Below are 20323 nucleotides of genomic sequence, written 5' to 3' on the forward strand. Positions count from 1 at the left end.
TCTACAATGGAATAAAACTGCACCATAATTTTTTTGAATGCATTAAAACCCTAATATTAAAAAAAATGAAGCATACCTCTCAAATAGTTAATACTAAAAAGTCCATGATTATTTATGTAACATCAAGCAGGCATTGAAAAAATTATTATTATTTAACTAGAAATAATGTGAAATTCTGCACCCAGTGTCTGTGATGGATAATTTCCATCCTTCATCCAATTTTGTCATCTTAACTTTGTGGTGAGCTGATGACTCTGCTTTTTCAAATGGGCTAAAGAGGCAACACAAAGAATACAAGGGGATGCTAAAAGTATTGTCAAGGTACTTGAAACAGCTGAAAGGCAGTGCCCAAACTACAAATATTCGCTCACCCAGTGTGTAGTTATGCGACACAAACTGTATTTTTTTTTTTACATAAATTGTACACTTGTTTGGCAATGTGTATAAAAAATTGTACAAAACACTTCAAAATTAACAGCAGATCATCATCATCTACAACTGTAAAAGATGTTATTGCTGTATGTATGGATTAGTTAATTAAAAAACTGTTTCCTCTTTCAATTAACATGACATATGTAATATTTCATAAATATTCTATGGTTGAATAAAGTAACTTACTAATATTTTCTGCACAATTTCGACTTTAAGCCCATAGATGCACACTAAATGCGGCAACATAACATAGTACATAAAACCAAAACCATTGGGCTGGGTCTCTAAAACTGAGGAGTACACAGTACTGATTGTGACAATTGCATCAGATTTTATCTTGGCCTGACTGGCAGCAACTTCAAGATATAATAAGTACAAGGATGCTTTTAGACTGAAAACATTTAAGTACATCTGCAACTGCCACTCACATGGCTCAATATAGATACAGCATTTCAAACACTAAAGATAATCTACAAACAAAATATACAACTAACTTATGGAGGAAAATGGGTATCTTAAAATAACTAGAAATATGCATTCACACCTTCAATTCATCTCAGCAAATTCTAAATGAGCAACTACAGCTGGCTAACAAACAATCCTGAAAATGTTCATTGCACTTTTCACACAAATTAAACATGATTGGTCTGTGTTAGGACTCTGAACAAGGGTATCCTTATTCCACTAGCTGCCCAACTTAACATCCATTGAAGAATATTGTCAGGGACCAAAATCAAAACACATGCCATTGCTTCTCGAGAGTAGCCTGATAAATCTTCTTGTTAATTTCTCCTATGACATGCTACAATTAGAGTTCCTCACTTGTAAGAAGTGCACTTTTCTGGACAAAGCATTTTTCTGTTATTTAGATTTGTATCGTCCACACATTCTTTACTTAACATACAGTAGATGAGATGTTTCCTTGTTGAGAAATGAGTGATATCATTGGTCAGTGGATAGACTTTTCACTGTAAGCAAAATCATTACATGTGAAGTACTTGTCAAAGGCTGCAACTGATGAAAAATACTGTGAAGTGTGTGCACAACACAGTGGATTGTTTAGAATAAGTGCATTGTCTATAATTCTTAACTCTTCGTGTGTCATGCTGAAAATGCTTAAGGACCAAAGAAAGCCTAAATGATACCGACAAAACAAATCGAGGGTATGTAAGTATTTCATTTTATATTTTATCAAATACACGTATATTAGCACATTGTTGCAATTACTTAAAAAAAAGTAAGTAAATAAAATAAAAACCTGTAGACAGACATAATAGCTTGAGACTGGTAATGGCATTTAAATAAATACTTTTAGAAGTACTCATGGTTGGTTGCATTCTTAATCAACATTTGTTCACAGCTGATGAGTTCAGAAAGATCCAGAATGGATAATAGACCATTAAAATTATATGCTAAGCTGACAACAGCCAATGATTCAACATTACATATTTATAAAAGCATTTCAACCCTCAGAGAAATTTTGAAGTGAAATTATCTATAAAACATGATAAACTGAACTGTACATTTAACTATGTGGGCCCGAATAGTATGGAAACAAATGTGTACCCAGTAACTCAGATCCATAAGGGAATGCATCACATATCCTGTGACTATCTACATACTGCAAATAATAATGGTGTACTGGCATTTTTCCATATTATAAAAAGTTTTTACATCTATTTATCATGTTTTATGTTATTAAATTACAGGAAAATTGAAAATAACTCTGTGGGCAGCTACTGACAGGTTATGTATACAGAGATGCATGCTGAACTGATTACAAAAAATGCAATATTAAATACTTGTTATTGTATGCAGGCCTGCAAGGGACTGCAAGTGCTTTATGTGGATCAAATCAGTTTCATATAAGCATCATTTCATTATACTGGAAGAAAAAAACATCGGGACAGTGGAAGGTTTATAAAACTAAACGAAACAAACCGGGACCAGAAATGAGAAAAATCAGTAAAAAGTAGTAAATAGTGTTATGATGATGAAACTTTCCAAATTATTACTAATGTTAACAGTTTAATTCCATTACCCACAGACATTCTTGAATTCATTCACAAATTACTGTAACTATTGTCACTGATAAGCTTATTAAGCAAACGACTTCATTGACATGAACGTTCATAAATATCCTGAAGCTTATTAGCAAGAAAAACAGATATAAAAGACTGAAGGTGACACTGTCAAAAGGGTGCAACAGTAAAGAACTGACTTATTTGTAACTACAGATTCTTTAATTTTTTGTATTTTCATTAAATACGCCACCAGCTTGTTCCCCTATCCAGGTGTTTTGCTATTTCATACTTCAAATATCTGTATCTGTGCTTACAAACATATCAATTCTTTACCATTGGATCGTTTTGACAACTTCACTTTCAGTTCTTTATATCAATTTTTCCCATGGATAATAAGTTTCAGGGCTACTCAAAATTCATGCAGGTTCAAGATCCGTGCCAACATAGTTGAGGGCAAAAGCTAGTGGATATTAAGAGAAGAATTGGAATGCCCAAGCCTTCAGAAATAAGAGTAAATTATTTACAGACAGACACCTTAGTATACAAAGAAGAAGGACAGTGACTTGGATCATTTTAAATTATAGTTGCCAGGAGTGGACTTTGTAGAAACAGGAAAAAATATACAGAAGCATTAGGAATGTGAAGTTGCAGAAAATCTGCTACAACATCCTGGGCCGGAAGAAGATATTTTTCCCATTTGGTTGCAGTTGCTGCTCACTGTTAACCCATTGTGACACAGATTTTCTGGACACACAACTTGGTGTTTTTTCAGGCTTTTCACTTTAAATGTGTTTTTGTGAAACTTTTACATTTAATTACGTCTCTAATAGTTTTACGTCTCTATATCAGGCTGATTTTCTTTCAGCCCAAGATGTTCATAAACACTGCCCGGCTAAGAAATTGAAATTCGCAGAAATAAAAGAAATGCCATGGGTTCAGTCGGTATGTGATGTTACTTTAGTGATTACAAAATTGAGTCAGATTTACAAAGAACTTGGCAGTATGAGCTCACTTATCAATATGACATGCACCCAATTGCCCTTCTTGCATACACTTGTTTGTTTGGGAGGGTGTCATAAGGCCACTAGATTCCTTCCTCGGGCAAGCTGGCCTCAAACTGTTGTAATGGTCCACAATATTCTGGATACTGACACTGGGGCAGAGTTTACGTCCAAGCTCGTGCCACATATGCTCTGCAGGGAACATATCTAAGGATTTTGCTGACTATGGGAGCAGCTAATACCATGCATACAATTGATACATACACATGCCACTATGTGGATGAGCACTGTTGTGTTGGAAATAACATCACGATACTGTCATACAAGATGTAACACGAGGATTATCGACATCTGAAAGATTGTTGTTCCGTCACAGTTCCCTCAATCACTATCAACTGCAACCTACATTCATAACCATTTGCTGGCCATACTGTGCCTTTCCAAAACATTGGAAGAATGGAATGTCCCCCAAGCTGCCGCCACACGTGCTGACAGTGGTCATCGGGGATAGTGCAGAACCGTGATTCAACACTGAACACAATGTGACACCTCTCATCAGTAGTCTACCCGATGGTGCTCACACCTCTTGTATACCCTCCACCATCAACACTAGTGGCCTTTCTACTTTCGCTGAGAACCGCTGCTGTAATTGTGTACATGCCCGCTAATAGTTTGTACTTGTACAAAGTTACACTGTTATGGGTGCTTTATTTCCTTTTTCCAGACACTGCATATGAGGTGTGATCAAAAAGTTACAGGAATTTAATTCTGTCGGCTGTATACATTTTTGTTCTTTTCTTATTAGTACACGTGTTCCTGATGTACCGTACATATATTTACATCTATTTTCAGTATTTAGTTCATTGCTGACAGTGGAAAAGGAGGTTTTTGTTTTTGAGTGCTCAGAAGAATTTTTACTTTCAAAAAAGATGGATCAAAGATTCTCCATTAAATTTTGTTTAAAAATGGAACAAAGTGCAGTATCGCATTGGAAACATCGAGTGTGGCTTTTGGCGACTCTACTACGAGTACAAGACTTTACAAGTGGTACAAATGTTTCAAAGATGGTTGAGAAGATGTTGAAAATGACTACTGCAATTACTGACGACAATGTGGTAGGAGCGAAGTAAATTGTGGTAACCACAACCATCAGCAGGAATGGCTGGGGTTGCGGATCGGAGCCGCCAGGCAGGGAAGACACCAGCGGTGGAGCACGCACCACAAGGTAAACACAGGACAAGTCGGACGACAGACCAATGACACCTGACAACAACCAACCGCTACCGACTATAGGCGACACAAGGAGGAAGAGATAAACAACAGAGGCTTGTGGAAACCAAACACCAAACGTAAATCCACTCAGAACCAGAGCCAGGCTATTGTCAACAACGAGCAACGACCAGAATGCACTACCACCGAGATAGAAACAAAACCCAGAGCGAGTACCAGACTGGCTGGACTAGGGCAGAGCGGGTCCCTATTACGAAACCGGAGAGAGCAGCTATTGGCCACTGTCTGCACGTGGCTTTCACTGTGACATAGATTAAGGCTTCCTGAATGAAAATGAGGAGAGATTTAATTAGGTGAAAAATGAATTAGTTACTTAAATTGTATCCTTTATTTCTCATCAACTGAGTTTGCACATGTTCCCCATGTGCTAAATATAATGCATAAATATGAATTATGTTCACTGGAAGCTCAGATGTAACTAAAGAAGATCTACGTAGTTAGTGTGTGTGTGTGTGTGTGTGTGTGTGTGTGTGTGTGTGTGTGTGTGTGTGTGTGTGTGTGTGTGTGTGTGTGTGTGTGTGTAAGTTTGATTTCAACTTGCAATGGTACAGAATATAAAATACAATGGCCAGGTTGCCCTGCCTTACCACACAGACATAGGACACTCATTTACAGAAGGAAATGGCTTTCACTCAAATCATTTTTCAATGTCGGCCACTGTGGAAGACATGTTCTACAACAAACACATTGTTAATGATATGCAGAAAAACCTGCATATTCATTCCAGTGGCAGGAAAATGTATCTCCTGGAGCGGATAGATATACATTTATAAATGAAAAATAACAAAATGTATACCACCAGAAAAAGAATGGTTTACCAGTCACACCTGATTCTACTGACTCTTTTAGACCTTTTGTAAAGTTACAGAATTTTTAATACTGCAGTTTACCACAATAGCATTGTCTGTGTTTTCACGTCGACTAAAGATCTTATTCTTTGCCAAACCCACAACGCTTCTCAACTCTCAACTGCTTCAATCCTGTATATGAACATGAGGAATTAGAGCACAGCAGAAAGGCCTTTTGAAGTACATTACTTGACACACATTTCCTCAGACAGGTCCGATAATAATTTAAGTTAAATAGTGACAACAGTTGGAGACTGTGGCTGAAATTCACTACATTCTAGTTCAATCCCAAGGAAACATGTACGCCAGGTTAGTGCTGTTTCCTCTAAATACACGAGCTACAACAAAATACTTTGTCGATGACTAATATTCAGTGTTTTATCAAGAATGAAAACACATGATACGTGAAGGATAGAAAATACTGCGAAGCTACTCACACCACGCGCATTAAATCACCTCCTACTCCTCCTTTCACAAGGTACACTTCAGGAGACAAGCACACATTTACACAACATAGGCCAGAATCAACACAAAAACACACACAAAAACACACACATTTACATTAAGCGATAAAATCCCCCTGCCCGAATAAAATGCAAAACTAAGTCCGCTATGGAACAGTCATAAGTTAAAAGCGCAGAGAGCATTTCAGCCATCGCAAAAGTCTGCCTGAGCACACTTAAAAGGGCGCACTCCAACAGAATATGGACCACTGTCAAGGAAGCCCCACAACGACAAAGAGGTGGATCCTCACGACACAGGAAATAACTATGCATCAGTCAGGTGTGGCCAATGCGGAGATGACAAAGGATGACTGAGTCCCTGCGGTGGCACGCATGGATGACCAGCACACAGTCATCGTCTCCTTGTTATGACGGAGTTTGTTTGGCATGGGCAGGTTGCGCCAATCACTGTCCCATAAATCTAAAACTTTTTGGCGTAATAGTGCGCGCAAATCAATCTCCGGGAGGCTAATCTCCAGAGATGCTTTACTGGTGGCCTCTTTCGCCAGGCAGTCAACAGTTTCATTGCAAGCTATCCCAACATAGCCTGGGTTCCAAACAAAGACAACAGATCCGCCGCAACGGGCAAGATTATGCAGGGACAACTGGATAGCCATCACCAGACGAGAATGAGGGAAACACTTGTCGAGAGCTGGTAAACCGCTCAGGTAATAGCCACAGATAATGAAGGACTCACCTGAGCAGGAGCGGAGATACTCTAGAGCTCGAAAGATGGTGACCACGTCAGCAGTGTAAAAGCTGCAGCCAGCCGGAAATGAAAGATGTTCACAATGGTCCCCTAGAGTTAGGGCATAACCGACACGACCAGCAACCATCGAACCGACAGTGTAGACAATGCCAGAGCCGTGATACGTGGCTAAGATGGAATAAAAGTGGTGGCGCAAGACCTCCGGAGGGACTGAGTCCTTCGGGCACTGTGCCAATTACAGCCGAAGGCAAGGGCGAGGCACACACCAAGGCAGCATACACTATGTGGTATAATTAGTACACAGACACAATCAATACATTTCTTTTATGGAGTTTGTTTGTTGGAATGGTTACTACAAAGCAAAAATCATTGCATTTCATTCATTACCCCATGTATGGTTACTACAATCGTTACATTTCATCCATTACCTGATGTGACATATTTCTGAGGGAAGCTACATAAAGCTCCTCCCTCATTTCGTTTGTTTGTTGGAATGGTTCCTAAAAACCCAGAATCATGGCATTTCATCTATCACCCTATGTGAAATATTTCTGAGAAAAGCTACAGAAAGGTCCTCCCTCATTTGCGTTTGTTTTTTGGTATGGTTACTACAAAGCCAGAACCATCGCATTTCATCTATAACCCTATGTGATGTATTTCAGAGAGAAGGTGCAGAAGGCTCCTCCCTCACTTTCATCTGATCGTTGGTATGATTAGTACACTACCCTACGTGAAGTATTTCTGAGAGAAGGTGCAGAAAGCTCCTCCATCACTTTCATCTGATTGTTGGTATGATTAGTACACAGACACAATCATTACATTTCATCCATTACCTGATGTGATTTATTTCTGAGGGAAGCTGCAGAAAGCTAATCCCTCAATTGGATCCCATTGTTGGTATGATTAGTACAGAGACAAAATCATTACATTTCTTTTATGGACTTTGTTTGTTGGTAGGGTTACTAGAAAGCCAGAATCATCGCATTTCATCTATTACCCTATGTGAAGTATTTCTGAGGAGAGCTACAGAAAGCTCCTCCCACATTTGCATTTGTTTGTTGGTATGGTTACCACAAAATCAGAATCATTGCATTTCATCTATTACCCTATGTAATGTATTTCATGGAAAAGCTGCAGAAAGCTCTTCCCTCACTTGCATCTGTTTATGGTATGATTAGTACACAAACACAAACACTACATTTAATCCATTACCGGATGTGAAGTATTTCTGAGGGAAGCTGCAGAAAGCTCTTCCCTCACTTACATCTGTTTGTTGTTATTTTCAGTACACAGACACAATCACTGCATTTCATCCATTACCTGATGTGAAGTATTTCTGAGGGGGGCTACAGGAAGCTCCTACCTCAGTTGTGTTTGTTTGTTGGTATTATTACTACAAATCCAGGATCATCGCATTTCATCTGTTACCCTTTGTGATGTATTTCTGAGAAAAGCTACAGAAGGCTCAAGCGTCACTTGCGTTTGTTTGTTGGTATGGTTACTACAAAGCCAGAATCATTGCATATAATCCATTACCCTATGTGATGTATTTCAGCCAATGAAAGCTCCTTAATCACTTGCCTCTGTTTGTTGGAATGATTAGTACACAGACACAATCAGTACATTTCACCCATTGCCTGATGTGAAATATTTCAAAGGGAAGCTATGGAAAGCTCCTCCATGATTTGCGTTTGTTTGTTGGTGGGGTTACTACGATGCCGGAATCAACGCATTTCATCTATTACCCTATGTGATTTATTTCTGAGAATAGCTAGAGAAACCTCCTGCATTATATGTGTTTGTTTGTTGCTATGGTTACTACAAAGCCAGAATCATTGCATTTCAACCATTGCGATATGTAGTGTATTTCAGCGAGGAGCAGCAGAAAGCTCCTCCCTCACTTGCATCTGTTTGTTGATATTCTTACTACAAAACCAGAATCATTGTATTTCATTTATTACTCTATGTGATGTATTTCAGGGAGGAGTAGCAGAAAGCTCTTCCCTCACTTGCATCTGTTTGTTGCTATTATTAGTACACATACACAAACATTAAATTTCATTTACTAGATGATGTGAAGTATTTCTCAGGGATGCTCTGGAAGCAGCTCCCTTATTTGCATTTGTTTGTTGGTATGGTTACTACAAAGCCAGAATTATACCATTTCATTTATTACCCAATGTGATGTATTTCAGAGAGAACTTGCAGAAAGCTCCTCCTTCACTTGCATCTGTTTGTTGTATGATTAGTACACAGATACAAACAATACATTTCATTTATTACACGATGTGAATTATTTCTGAGGTATGCTACAGAAATCTCCTCACTAATTTGCATTTGTTTGTTGGTATGGTTACTACAAAGCCAGAATCATCGCACTTCATTTATTAACCTATGTGAAGTATTTCTGAGAAGAGCTACAGAAAGCTCCTCCCTCAATTGCATTTGTTTGTTGCTATGGTTACTACAAAGCCAGAATCATCGCATTTCATCTATTACCGTATCTGAGGTATTTCAGAGAGGAGCAGCAGAAATTTCCTCCCTCACTTGCTCTGTATGTTGGTATGATTAGTACCCAGGCACAATCATTACATTTCATCCATTACCTGATGTGAAGTATTTCTGAGGGAAGGTACAGAAAGCTCCTCCCTCATTTGCGTTTGTTTGTTGGTATGGTTATTGTGAAGCCAGAAACATTGTGTTTCATCCATTATCCTATGTGGTGTATCTCAGAGACAAGCTGCAGAAAGCTCATCCCTCACTTGCAACTGTTTGTTGTTGTGATTAGTACACAGACACAATCATTACACTTCATCCATTACTTGATGTGAAATATATCTGAGGGAAGCTACAGAAAGCACCTCCCTCATTTGCGATTGTTTTTTGGTATGATTACTACAAAGCCAGAATCATCGCATTTCGTCCATTACCCCATGTGATGTATATCAGAGAGAAGCTGCAGTATGCTCTTTCCTCACTTGCATCTGTTTATGGCAATATTAGTACACAGACACAATCATTACCTTTCATCCATTACCGGATGTGAAGTATTTCTGGGGGAAGGTACAGAAAGCTCCTCCCTCATTTGCATTTGTTTGTTGCTATGGTTACTACAAAGCCAGAATCATCGCATTTCATCTATTACCCTATCTGAGGTATTTCAGAGAGGAGCAGCAGAAATTTCCTCCCTCACTTGCTCTGTATGTTGGTATGATTAGTACACAGGCACAATCATTACATTTCATCCATTACCTGATGTGAAGTATTTCTGAGGGATGGTACAGAAAGCTCCTCCCTCATTTGCGTTTGTTTGTTGGTATGGTTACTGTGAAGCCAGAAACATTGTGTTTCATCCATTATCCTATGTGGTGTATCTCAGAGAGAAGCTGCAGAAAGCTCGTCCCTCACTTACAACTGTTTGTTGTTGTGATTAGTACACAGACACAATCATTACACTTCATCCATTACTTGATGTGAAATATATCTGAGGGAAGCTACAGAAAGCACCTCCCTCATTTGCGTTTGTTTTTTGGTATGATTACTACAAAGCCAGAATCATCGCATTTCGTCCATTACCCCATGTGATGTATATCAGAGAGAAGCTGTAGTATGCTCTTTCCTCACTTGCATCTGTTTATGGCAATATTAGTACACAGACACAATCATTACATTTCATCCATTACCGGATGTGAAGTATTTCTGGGGGAAGCTAAAAATCCTCCTCCGTCATTTGCGTTTGTTTGTTGGTGGGGTTACTACAAAGCCAGAATCATCGTATTTCTCATCTATTACCCTATGTCATGTATTTCAGAGGAAAGCTCCTGAAAGCTCCTTTCTCACTTGCAACAGTTCGTTGGAATGATTACTACAGAAAGCACCTGCCTCATTTGCGTTTGATTGTTGGTATGGTTACTACAAAGCTAGAATCATTGCATTTCACCTATTTTCAGAGAAAAGCTGCAGAATCCTTGTCCCTCACTTGCACCTGTTTGTTGTTATGATTAGTACACAGAACGATCATTACATTTCATCCATTACCTGATGTGAAAAATTTCTGAGGGAAGCTACAGAAAGCTCCACCCTCATCTGCGTTTGTTTGTTGGTATGGTTACTACAAAGCCAGAACCATCACATTTCATCTATTACCCAATGTGAAGTATATCTGAAAAAAACTGCAGAAAACTCCTCCCTCATTTGTGTTTCTTTGTTGGTATGGTTACTACAAAGCCAGAATCATTGCATTTCATTTATTATCCTAAGTGAAGTATTTCTGAGGGAAGCAGCACAAAGCTCCTCCCTCACTGGCATCTGTTTGTTGATATGATTAGTACTCAGACACAACCATTACATTTCATCCATTACCTAATGTGAAGTATTTCTGAGGGTATTTACAGAAAGCTCTTCCCTCATTTACGTTTATTTGTTGGTATGGTTACTACAAAACCAGAATCATCGCTTTTTATCTGTTAACCTATGTGATGTATTTCAGAGAGAAGCTGCAGAAAGCTCCTCCCTCATTTGCATCTGTTTGTTGGTATTCTTACTACAAAACCAGAATCATCACATTTCATTTATTACTCTATGTGATGTATTTCAGAGTGAAGTTTGCAGAAAGCTCTTACCTCACTTGAATCTGTTTGTTGGTATTATTAGTGCACAGACACAAGCATTAAATTTCATTTACAAGATGATGTGAAGTATTTCTCAGATATGCTACAGAAAGCTCTTCCCTAATTTGCATTTGTTTGTTGGTATGGTTACTACGAAGCCAGATTCATCCCATTTCATTTATTACCCTATGTGATGTTTTTCAGAGAGAAGCTGCAATAGATGTAATTCAGAGAGAAGCTGCAATAATCTCTTCCCTCGCCTGCATCTGTTTTTGTATGATTAGTACACAGACACATGTATTTCGGAGGAAAGCTGCAGAAAGCTCCTTTCTCACTTGCATCAGTTCGTTGGAATGATTACTACAGAAAGCACCTCCCTCATTTGTGTTTGTTTGTTGGTATGATTAGTACACAGACACAATCATTACATTTCATTTATTACATGATGTGAAATATTACTGAAGGCTGCTACTGAAAGCTTCTCCCTAATTTTCATTTCTTTGTTTGTATGATCACTACAAAGTTAGAATCATCACATTTCATCTATTACCCTATGTCAAATATTTCTGAGAATAGCTATAGAAAGTTCATCCCTCATTTGCATTTGTTTCTTCGTATGGTTATTACAAATCTAGAATCTTCGCAATTCATTTATTACCCTATGCAATGTATTTCAGAAAAAAAAAACCTGCAGAAAGCTTTTCCCTCACTTGCATCTGTTTATGGTATGATTAGTACACATACACAATCACTGCATTTCATCCATCACCTGATGTTAAGTATTTCTGAGGGGGGCTAGCGAGGGCTCTTCCCCCATTTGCGTTTTGTTGTTGGTATGGTTACCACAAAGCCAGAATCATCGCATTTCATCTTTTGCCATGTGTGAAGTATTTCTGAAAAGAGCTACAGAAAGCTCAAGCGTCATTTGCGTTTGTTTGTTGGTATTGTCACTACAAAGCCAGAATCATTGCATTTCATCCATTACCCAATGTGATGTATTTCAGAGAGGAGCTGCAGAAAGCTCCTCCCTCACTTGCATCTGTTTATGGTATTCTTACTACAAAACCAGAATCATCGCATTTCATTTATTACTCTGTGTGATGTATTTTAGAGAGAAGTTGCAGTAAGCTCCTCCTTCACTTGCATCATTTTGTTGTATGATTAGTACACAGACACAAACATTACATTTCATTCATTACATGGTGTGAAGTATTTCTGAGGGATGCTACAGAAAGCTCCTCCATAATTTGCAATTGTTTGTTGGTATGGTTACTACGAAGCCAGAATAATTGCATTTCATCTATTACCCTATGTGAAGTATTTCTGAGAATACACAAACATTAAATTTCATTTACTAGATGATGTGAAGTATTTCTCAGGTATGCTCTGAAAGCAGCTCCCTAATTTGCATTTGTTTGTTGGTATAGTTACTACAAAGCCAGAATCATCCCATTTCACTTATTACCCATTGTGATGTATTTCAGAGAGAAGTTGCAGAAAGCTCCTCCTTCAATTGCATCATTTTGTTGTATGATTAGTACACAGACACAAACATTACATTTCATTTATTACATGAAGTGAAGTATTTCTGAGGGATGCTACAGAAAGCTCCTCCCTAATTTGCATTTGTTTGTTGGTATGGTTACTACGAAGCCAGAATCATCGCATTTCATCTATTACCCTATGTGAAGTATTTCTGAGTATAGCTACAGAGAGCTCCTCCGTCATTTGCATTTGTTTGTTGCTAGGCTACTACAAAGCCAGAATCATCGCATTTTACTATTACCCTATGTGAGGTATTCCAGAGAGGAGCAGCAGAAAGCTCCACCCTCACTTGCTCTGTATGTTGGTATGATTAGTACTGAGACACAATCATTACATTTCATCCATTACCTGATGTGAAGTATTTCTGAGGGAAGCTACAGAAAGCTCCTCCCTCATTTGCGTTTGTTTGTTGGAATGGTTACTACGAAGCCAGAATCATTGCATTTCATCCATTATCCTATGTAATGTAATTCAGCGAGACCATGCAAAAAGCTCCTCACTCACTTGCATCTGTTTGTTGGAATGATTAATACACAGACACAAACATCACATTTCGACCATTACCTGATGTGAAGTATTTCTCAGGGAAGCTACAGAAAGCTCCTCACTCCTTTGCGATTGTTTGTAGGTATGGTTACTACAATGCCAGAATCATCGCATTTCATCTATTACCTAATGTGATGTATTTCAGAAAGAAGCTGCAGAAAGGTCCTCCCTCACTTGCATCTGTTTGTTGGAATGATTAATACACAGACACAATCATCACATTTTGTCCATTACCTGATGTGAAATATTTCTGAGGGAAGCTACAGGAAGCACAACACTCATTTGCGTTTCTTTGTTGGTATGGTTACTGCAATGCCAGAATCATCGCATTTCATCTATTACCTAATGTGATGTATTTCAGAAAGAAGCTGCAGAAAGGTCCTCCCTCACTTGCATCTGTTTGTTGGAATGATTAATACACAGACACAATCATCACATTTCGTCCATTACCTGATGTGAAGTATTTCTGACGGAAGCTACAGAAAGATCTTCCCTCATTTGCATTTGTTTATTGAAATGGTTACTATAAAGAAAGAATTATCGCATTTCATCTATTACCCTATGTGAAGTATTTCTGAGAATAGCTACAGAAAGCTACTCATTCATTTGCGTTTGTTTTTGGTATGGTTACTACAAAGCCAGAATCATTGCATTTCATCTATTACCCCATGTGATGTATTTCAGAGAAAAGTTGCAGATAACTCACCCCTCATTTGCAACTGTTTGTTGGAATGATTAGTACACAGCCAAAATCATTACATTTCATTTATTACATGATGTGAAGTAATTATGAGGGTAGCTACAGAAAGCTCCCCCCTCATTTGTGTTTGTTTGTTTTATGGTTACTACAAACCCAGATTCAAAGCATTTCGTCCATTACCAAATGTGATGTATTTTAGAGAGGAGCTGCAGAATCCTCACCCCTCACTTGCAGCTGTTTGTTGTTATGATTAGTATACAGACACAATCATAACATTTCATCCATTACCTGATGTAAAATATTTCTGAGGGAAGATGCAGAAAGCTCCTCCCCCATTTGCGTTTGTTTGTTGGTATGTTTAACTCAAAACCAGAATCATTGCGTTTCATCTATTACCCTATGTGATGTATCTCAAATAAAAGCTGCAGAAAGCTTTTCCCTCACTTGCATCTATTTATAGTATGATTAGTACACAGACACAATCATTATATTTCATTTATTACATGATGTGAAATATTACTGAAGGCTGCTACTGAAAGCTTCTCCCTAATTTTCATTTCTTTGTTTGTATGATCACTACAAAGATAGAATCATCACATTTCATCTATTACCCTATGTCAAATATTTCAGAGAATAGCTATAGAAAACTCATCCCTCAATTGCATTTGTTTCTTCGTATGGTTATTACAAATCTAGAATCTTCGCAATTCATTTATTACACTATGTTTTGTATTTCAGAAAAAAAACCTGCAGAAAGCTTTTCCCTCACTTGCATCTGTTTATGGTATGATTAGTACACATACACAATCACTGCATTTCATCCATCACCTGATGTTAAGTATTTCTGAGGGGGGCTAGCGAGAGCTCTTCCCTCATTTGCGTTTTGTTGTTGGTATGGTTACCACAAAGCCAGAATCATCGCATTTTATCTTTTGCCATGTGTGAAATATTTCTGAAAAGAGCTACAGAAAGCTCTAGCGTCATTTGCGTTTGTTTGTTGGTATTGTTACTACAAAGCCAGAATCATTGCATTTTATCCATTACCCAATGTGATGTATTTCAGAGAGAAGCTGCAGAAAGCTCCTCCCTCACTTGCATCTGTTTATGGTATTCTTACTACAAAACCAGAATCACCGCATTTCATTTATTACTTGATGTGATATATTTTAGAGAGAAGTTGCAGTAAGCTCCTCCTTCACTTGCATCATTTTGTTGTGTGATTAGTACACAGACACAAACATTATATTTCATTCATTACATGGTGTGAAGTATTTCTGAGGGATGCTACAGAAAGCTCCTCCCTAATTTGCAATTGTTTGTTGGTATGGTTACTACATTAGAACTACTGACGGCCTTGGGAGAGCCTGTCATGACAAAACTCTACCAGCTGGTGAGCAAGATGTATGAGACAGGCGAAATACCCTCAGACTTCAAGAAGAATATAATAATTCAAATCCCAAAGAAAGCAGGTGCTGACAGATGTGAAAATTACCGAACTATCAGTTTAATAAGCCACGGCTGCAAAATACTAACGCGAATTCTTTACAGACGAATGGAAAAACTGGTAGATGCAGACCTCGGGGAGGATCAGTTTGGATTCCGTCGAAATGTTGGAACACGTGAGGCAATACTGACCTTACGACTTATCTTAGAAGAAAGATTAAGAAAAGGCATACCTACGTTTCTAGCATTTGTAGACTTAGAGAAAGCTTTTGACAATGTTGACTGGAATACTCTTTTTCAAATTCTAAAGGTGGCAGGGGTAAAATACAGGGAGCGAAAGGCTATTTATAATTTGTACAGAAACCAGATGGCAGTAATAAGAGTCGAGGGGCATGAAAGGGAAGCAGTGGTTGGGAAAGGAGTGAGACAGGGTTGTAGCCTATCCCCGATGTTATTCAATCTGTATATTGAGCAAGCAGTAAAGGAAACAAAAGAAAAATTCGGAGTAGGTATTAAAATTCATGGAGACGAAGTAAAAACTTTGAGGTTCGCCGATGACATTGTAATTCTGTCAGAGGCGGCAAAGGACTTGGAAGAGCAGTTGAACGGAATGAACAGTGTCTTGAAAGGAGGATATAAGATGAACATTAACAAAAGCAAAACGAGGATAATGGAATGTAGTCAAATTAAATCGGGTGATGCTAAGGGAATTAGATTAGGAAATGAGACACTTAAAGTAGTAAAGGAGTTTTGCTATTTAGGAAGTAAAATAACTGATGATGGTCGAAGTAGAGAGGATATAAAATGTAGACTGGCAATGGCAAGGAAAGCGTTTATGAAGAAGAGAAATTTGTTAACATCGAATATAGATTTATGTATCAGGAAGTCGTTTCTGAAAGTATTTGTTTGGAGTGTAGCCATGTATGGAAGTGAAACATGGACGATAACTAGTTTGGACAAGAAGAGAATAGAAGCTTTCGAAATGTGGTGCTACAGAAGAATACTGAAGATAAGGTGGATAGATCACGTAACTAATGAGGAGGTATTGAATAGGATTGGGGAGAAGAGAAGTTTGTGGCACAACTTGACTAGAAGAAGGGATCGGTTGGTAGGACATGTTCTGAGGCATCAAGGGATCACCAATGTAGTATTGAAGGGCAGCGTGGAGGGTAAAAATCGTAGAGGGAGACCAAGAGATGAATACACAAAGCAGATTCAGGAGGATGTAGGTTGCAGTAGGTACTGGGAGATGAAGAAGCTTGCACAGGATAGAGTAGCATGGAGAGCTGCATCAAACCAGTCTCAGGACTGAAGACAACAACAACAACATGGTTACTACGAAGCCAGAATCATTGCATTTCATCTATTACCCTATGTGAAGTATTTCTGAGAATACACAAACATTAAATTTCATTTACTAGATGATGTGAAGTATTTCTCAGGTATGCTCTGAAAGCAGCTCCCTAATTTGCATTTGTTTGTTGGTATAGTTACTACAAAGCCAGAATCATCCCATTTCATTTATTACCCAATGTGATGTATTTCAGAGAGAAGTTGCAGAAAGCTCCTCCTTCACTTGCATCATTTTGTTGTATGATTAGTACGCAGACACAAACATCACATTTCATTTATTACATGAAGTGAAGTATTTCTGAGGGATGCTACAGAAAGCTCCTCCCTAATTTGCATTTGTTTGTTGGTATGGTTACTACGAAGCCAGAATCATCGCATTTCATCTATTACCCTATGTGAAGTATTTCTGAGTATAGCTACAGAGAGCTCCTCCGTCATTTGCATTTGTTTGTTGCTAGGCTACTACAAAGCCAGAATTATCGCATTTTACATATTACCCTATGTGAGGTATTCCAGAGAGGAGCAGCAGAAAGATCCTCCCTCACTTGCTCTGTATGTTGGTATGATTAGCACTAAGACAAAATCATTACATTTCATCCATTACCTGATGTGAAGTATTTCTGAGGGAAGCTACAGAAAGATCCTCCCTCAGATGAGTTTGTTGGCTCGTATGGTTACTACAAACACAGAAATATCGCTTTTCATCTATTACCCCATGTGATGTTTTCAGAGAGAGACTGCAGGAATCTCAACCCTCACTACCATCTGATTGTTGGTAAAATTAGTACACAGACACAATCATTACATTTCATCCATTGCCTGATGTGAAGTATTTCTGACGGAAGCTACAGAAAGATCCTCCCTCTTTTGCATTTGTTTATTTAAATGTTTACTATAAAGAAAGAATTATCGCATTTCCTGTATTACCCTATGTGAAGTATTTCTGAGAATAGCTACAGAAAGCTACTCATTCATTTGCGTTTGTTTTTGGTATGGTTACTACAAAGCCAGAATCATTGCATTTCATCTATTACCCCATGTGATGTATTTCAGAGAAAAGCTGCAGATAACACACGCCTCATTTGCATCTGTTTGTTGGAATGATTAGTACACAGACACAATCATTACATTTCTTCCATTACCTGATGTGAAGTATTTCTGAGGCAAACTATAGAAAGCTCCTCCCTCATTTGCGTTTATTTGTTGGTATGGTTACTACAAAACCAGAATCATCGCATTTCATCTATTACCCTATGTGAAGTATTTCTGAGAATAGCTACAGGAAGCTACTCTTTAATTTGCGTTTGTATTTGGTATGGTTACCACAAAGCCGGAATCATTGCATTTCGTCTATTACCCCATGTGATGTATTTCAGATAAAAGCTGCAGAAAGCTCATCCCTCATTTGCATCTGTTTGTTGGAATGATTAGTACACAGCCAAAATCATTACATTTCATTTATTACTTGATGTGAAGTAATTCTGATGGAAGCTACAGAAAGCTCCCCCCTCATTTGCGTTTGTTTGTATTATGGTTACTACAAACCCAGATTCAAAGCATTTCGTCCAGTACACTATGTGATGTATTTTAGAGACAAGCTGCAGAATCCTCATCCCTCACTTGCACCTGTTTGTTGTTATGATTAGTATACAGACACAATCATAACATTTCATCCATTACCTGATGTGAAGTATTTGTGAGTGAAGCTACAATAAAATCCTCCCTCATTTGCGTATGTTGGTTTTGTATGGTTACTACAAAGCCAGTATCATCGCATTTCCTCTATTACCCTATGTGATGTATTTCAGAGAAAAGCTGCTGAAAGCTCACCCTTCATTTGCTTCTGTTTATGGTACGATTACTACACAGACAAAATCATTGCATTTCATCCATTAGCTGATGTGAAGTATTTCTCAGGGAAGCTGCAGAAAGCTCTTCCCACGCTTGCATCTGTTTGTTGTTTAGATTAGTACACAGACACAATCATTACATTTCATCCATTACCTGATATAAAATATTTCTCAGGGGACCTACAGAAAGCTCCTCTCTCAGTTGCGTTAGTTTGTTGATATGGTTGCTACAAATATAGTGTCATCGCATTTCATCTATTACCCTATGTGAAATATTTCTAAATAAAGCTACAGGAAGCTCAAGTGTCATTTGCATTTGTTTGTTGGTATGGTTACTACAAAGCCAGAATCATCGCATTTCATCTATTACCCCATGAGATGTATTTCTGAGAATAGCTGCAGAAAGCTACTCCCTCATTTGCTTTAGTTTTTTCCTATGGTTATTACAAAGCCAGAATCATCGCTATTCATCTATTACTTTATGTGATGTATTTCAGCATGGAGCTGCAGAAAGCTCCACCCTCACTTGCATCTGTTTTGTTATAATGATTAATACACACACACACTGATTACATATCATCCATTACCTGATGTGAACTACTTCTGAGGGAAGCTGCAGAGAGCTCTTCCCTCAGTTGCATCTGTTTATGGTATGATTAGTACACAGACACAATCATTATTTTTCATCCATTACCGGATGTGAAGTATTTATGAGGAAAGCTGCAGAAAGCTCATCCATCACCTACATCTGTTTGTTGTTATGATTAGTACACAGACACAATCATTTCATTTCATCCATTACCTGACGTGAAGTATTTCTGAGGGGGGCTACAGCAAGCTTCTCAATCACTTGCGTTTGTTTGTTGGTATTATAACTACAAAGTGAGAAACATCGCATTTCATCTATTACTCTATGTGAAGTATTCCTGACAAAAGCTACAGAAGGCTCAAGTGTCATTTGCGTTTGTTTGTTTTTATGGTTACTACAAAACCAGAATAATCGCATTTCATCTATTAACCTATTTGATGTATTTCAGAGAGAAGCTGCCGAAAGCTACTCCCTCACTTGCATCTGTTTGTTGGTATTCTTACCAGAATCATCGCATTTCATTTATTACTCTATGTGATATATTTCAGAGAGAAGTTGTGGAAAGCTCTTCCCTCACTTGCATCTGTTCGTTGGTATTATTAGTACACATACACTAACATTACATTTCATTTATTACATGATGTGAAGTACTTCTGAGGGATGCTACAGAAAGCTCCTCCCTAATTTGCATTTGTTTGTTGCTATGGTTTTTACAAAGCCAGAATCATCGCATTTCATCTATTACCCTATGTGAAGTATTTCATAGAGGAGCAGCAGAAAGCTCCTCCCACACTTGCTCTGTATGTTGGTATGATTAGTACAAAGACACAATCATTACATTTTGTCCATTACCTGATGTGAAGTATTTCTGAGGGAAGCC

Source organism: Schistocerca gregaria, unplaced genomic scaffold, assembly GCF_023897955.1.
Source record: "Schistocerca gregaria isolate iqSchGreg1 unplaced genomic scaffold, iqSchGreg1.2 ptg000393l, whole genome shotgun sequence".
In the NCBI taxonomy this organism is placed as follows: Eukaryota; Metazoa; Arthropoda; class Insecta; order Orthoptera; family Acrididae; genus Schistocerca; species Schistocerca gregaria.